Source organism: Ornithodoros turicata, chromosome 6, assembly GCF_037126465.1.
Source record: "Ornithodoros turicata isolate Travis chromosome 6, ASM3712646v1, whole genome shotgun sequence".
NCBI classification, from domain to species: Eukaryota; Metazoa; Arthropoda; class Arachnida; order Ixodida; family Argasidae; genus Ornithodoros; species Ornithodoros turicata.
This window is the reverse complement of record NC_088206.1, coordinates 34,208,894-34,213,493: the sequence shown is the minus strand read 5'-3', so window position 1 is coordinate 34,213,493 and position 4,600 is coordinate 34,208,894. Positions and strand designations below refer to the sequence as shown.

General features: G+C 47.3%; 1 long non-coding RNA gene across 1 annotated transcript; it reads right to left on the bottom strand.

Moving 5' to 3' along the window:
* Nucleotides 1–2,252: 2,252 nt before the first annotated feature.
* Nucleotides 2,253–2,819, bottom strand: LOC135397842 (uncharacterized). Its single transcript, XR_010423797.1, has 2 exons — nt 2,773–2,819; nt 2,253–2,428 (listed from the first exon to the last, which is right to left on the bottom strand). It is a non-coding gene; the product is annotated as an uncharacterized LOC135397842 (long non-coding RNA).
* Between the last annotated feature and the right edge of the window lie 1,781 nt (nt 2,820–4,600).

The window sequence follows — 4,600 nt, the reverse complement described above, 5'->3', positions numbered from 1 at the left end:
AGAGTTATTGTATCTGAAGATACTGGAAAAACTGCAGTACAAGTTCAGGCAATAAGTTGTGACCCCACGTGTTTATTTGTATGTATAAAACGGACGCACGATGTAAATTTCAGTGACGAAGCTATGTGTGTGCAAAGACTACGAAAGGAATACAAGACTCAGTCAAAAACATGATATTACAAATGGCTGGAGTCAGAGGAATACACGTATATAGCCATCGCTAGCAAGCCATTTTGTGAGGAGTCAAATAACCATCCTCTCGACGTATCACTTACAGGTGTTTTGACCGGGCAGAGGCGAGTGGCTGTTCTCCTTCCGTACTGTTAGATGCATTATAAATACGGTGGTTGCTTCTGTGCAGTTTGTCTCCATTCTCTTCGTTCGCGCCCCAGAAAGGTTCCACATTATTTGCACTTCGAAACTTAGCCCTTCTAATTACTGAGGTCGCCATGCAAGCTACGGTTCCACTTGAGAATGCATAGAATGGGCGGCGTGGTATCACGTCGGATACGTTCAAGACCGCCACTGGCGGCGCTGTCGCGACGGAGAAGCGCGCCCCCTTTAGGTGCGCACGGTCCCTATAGGAGCCTGCCCGTGCAACGAAATCATGGGGAGTTGTCCGAGGTAGGGGGGTGTCCGACTTTGGAGGTTTTACTGTACTATAGAGCATTCTACATCATGTAATCTAACAGTTGTTCACGTCCCTATTGGAAATTCCTACTTGACTCCATATGGTATTATGACACCAGGTCCTACATGATGAAGGAACCTACTTAAAATAGGATCCTGTTTAATTGTGGGTCCTACATGCAAATGCGATCCTACATATAAACAGGATCCTATTTGGTTGTGGGACCTACATGCAAATGCGACCCTACATAAAAACAGGATCCTATTTGATTGTGGGACCTACGTTGGGTCCTACATGCAAATAGGTCCAAGTCTCTCGTGGTGATCCTGTATAATTTTTGCACCCTATTGTGTTGTGTATATTAGGAAATAACAAATCATGCAGCTTCTATTTTTTTTTTATTGATATCGTTCATCATCCCTCTGACATGTCTGTTGAACAATAACACTCTTCACTGATGTACAGCGTCTTCAACACCTTTACAGATCATGCTAGATGATAGCTCTAAGATATATTTCTTGCAGGCATCTGAAACAAAGTGAGTTACGAAGCTAGATTTAACAAGGGATAATACATTATGTGTCACATAAAATATGCCAAAAGTCGTGCAAAATTTAACCAGACTTCCCACATATGCTGTTACTTGAGGTCCAAAGACAATGGTTTTGTTTGTTAGCAGTAAGATCAGTTAAGATCAATTAACTATGACAACGGGGGCTACAGCAAGGGTGTCAGTAAGGCATTACCTGAACAGGGTGAAAACAATGCACGTTGAGTTATAATATCCGCAATTATTTACATTCTGTACATATTCCTTCCACACTCGGGGAAAATATGCATGACCCAAGCTGAGTTATTATGAATTAATAATCAAAAAAGGAAGATCTGTATCTTTAGAGCAGCGGTACCCTGTAGCAGGGCCGCTGAAGCATCACACATGATATCAACCTGATGTTAAGTGATGATACAGGTTAACCAACAGGGTAAGAGCACAAGATTACAGATGGAGGATAAGGAAATAGGTAACAATAGGGGTTTAATCGCACTGAGCGGATAAAGTTATAGGAACCCACACGCTAGGAAGAATACAAATCAAAAGGTGCACCAAACATGGCATTACATGCACACAACTAACCTTCAATTCACGAAATCCAACAGCTTTCGGTCTGCCAAGGTACACACACAGAAACAGGTCCAGATACCACTAGTAAGGCATGAAATCCAGTCACAGCACTGCGGGGCACCAAAACCACCAAAACTACGACGAAAGACGCTTCCCGAACGAGAGCTCTCTCGTCCGAACGCTTCTAAGATTTCCCATCCGCCGGAAGCTGCCGTTTACGCAATGGTCCAGGGAAAATGGCGGGCGCCCAAACCACGTGATCTCGAGGAGCCACTCACAGCGTCCCCGAGCTGCTGCGCGGGAAAAAAGCTGGGGCCCAGTGCGCATGCGCAGACCGACCTCCTTTCCCAACCTCCTTCCCCTTCTCTCCTCGGGTTTTTTGTCTCTCCTCTCGTCCCCCCCTACCCCCCCAGACTCGTCCGTTTGTCTTCGGCGCTTGTTGTCTTGCTGTAGAGCAACGATCATGCTGTCCCGAAGCAGACAATCAAAAAGCAATAGTGTATGACAAATCAACTTTATTTGTCCTCGGGAACTGCCTCGAAAAAGCTACAGTACATATCTTTTTACGTCTTGTAACAGGCTTCACTGGAGCTTTAAGTACTTCGACATCCAAGGGCCGTTCAAAAGCCAATGCTGAGCTATGTGCGTCGTTGTTGCCGATGGTTGCGGGAGAACTAAAACAAAACAAAAAATACATTGATGATCAGTAACTCTGCACGAAAATCACTGCTATGATAGGCAATCTATCTTGATTTCGTATTTGAACACCAAGGCATTTGTCACGAATGTTTGTAGATCACAGTGAATGAACGGCTGAGACGCGCATGAGGGGCAACTAGCATAACCACACATATTTTGATTAACGGCATATCAGAAACGTACAAGTTACGGCAATGCACTGCACAATGAAACGCCGCTAACGTACCGAGTGACTCGTAAATGCTGTACGTAATACACTTAACGTGATAAACCTGCATTACTTCCTTCAGTCACAAAAAAGTAATCAAACTTGTCTTACCGTTCACCTGCAGTACGTCGGAAAGAGTGCAGACTTCCTCTCCGACGATTTCGGCGTCCTTTGGAGGTGCAGGCGGATTCCATGTCATGTTCGTCTTCCCGCTGTTGTGATCATGGGGTGGATGTGCCATTCCGTTCTCACATTAGCAGTTCGCCACAATCTAAATCTAAAGCATTCAAAGCCCTCAAACTACCCCGTAGCGTCTGCGTGCACAACGGTTGCAGTCCAAGAGAACACGCATGGCCGGACAGACGCGATGTCTTCTCTGTCGTTCTTCTTTCTCCTCCGTTCGACTGCTTCCGTTGAGCGGTTCGCGCGTTCGGATGCTCGCTCCTCACTCAAATGACTCTCGCCCAATCAGCGCGAAGGAAACTGACGCCAGTTTTTTAGACCAATGAGCATCCAAATATTTATACATATAATGCGCAGCCAATGAGAGGTCTTCCGAGCTGGCACGCCGGTGGCGACAATATTTTCGAGGCGGTGCGTTTCGCTTTAGAGCCGGCGGCTGGATTTCCCTTCCAAATGAGCAGGAGGGATTCCAAGCTCCAAGGGCGCCGCCTTGCTGAAACGGCTCTCCACCATGCTCTCCTCGCGCTACATCCAGAAAGCAGAAAGTCGCGCGTACGGGTGACCAGTGCCATTGGAAAGAGAACGTTTTTCCCGTCAAAATAAGTCTTCAATCACATTTCTACGCCAACAAACAACCGACATCGAACAAAAATGCCCCCAGCCCCATGTATAACGAGCCGCTTTTGCCATGTTGTCCTCACTCGAGAATGGAGAGAGATAAAAAGATCCCGCAAGTTTCTAGCCGTTCGGTGTTCGGAGTGCACGAATCCGTTAATAGGTGATTCAGATCTCCCACAGGGTTCAAACCTAAAAACAGGGACGAAGGTTGCAGAAGGAGAGTCAGCCTAAGGAATTTCGGGAATAACGCGATAACCTGTAGTAAATAGACGGAAGGTGCGAATTGAAAAGTTGTAGAGCAAAGAACGAAGAACACGCATCCAAAATTTCCAGTAAATTGGACGTTAGGTAAGCGAGATTACGGCACTAAAGGAACGGCACCCACGGAAGCGTCTCCGAGCGGCGTCAGCCAGACTTGCTGGCGCCAGTGCCATGACCTTCCACTCCAAAGCCCATATCTGGGCAACGGAGAGTCGCGCGCTTACGGAATTAAAGCGGTTGGGAAGAGGACGTCAAGAGCTTCAAAACTATGTCAAACACGACTCTGCAGGTGCGATGGAAACGGTTTTAGGGAAAAAACAGCCGGCAGTCCCATGTATTGGGAGGAGTGTAAACACGGAAACCGGTAGCTCGAGAACCAGAAGACTTTGACAGCTGTAGTAAATTTTGCCACGTTCACCGAGTTGAGGCGAGTACACTCTAGAAAGATGAAAACTGTCCGACGCGGGCTTCCGTCCGAAAAAGGGCATCAAAGCTTAGAAAAACAGAGTTACGAACGCATCTCTGCCCACAACCCCCGAACCGCTAAAGACCGACCCATGGTTCCATTTGACCGATCGTAGAGCGACTCAAGTCCTACTAGGACGGAAATTCTGGCGTCGACATGACCAGCGGGGCGGATGTTACGGAGCTCCGAATGTATCGGAAGTGCGGACGGAGGCCTGGAATTTTCAAGTTTCTCGACTACTCTTAGGATTTCCTGCGAGCCGTGAGCGTGTACGTGAAGGCGAAGAATTGGGGAATCCGCCACAACTAACCGCGTCCTGAGAGAACCGGTTTAGTCCTAGAAATTAGACCGAGAACCCCATCGACACCGCAATGTCGCTCGATGGGGTTCAACCGCCACCTCGACCTGTTA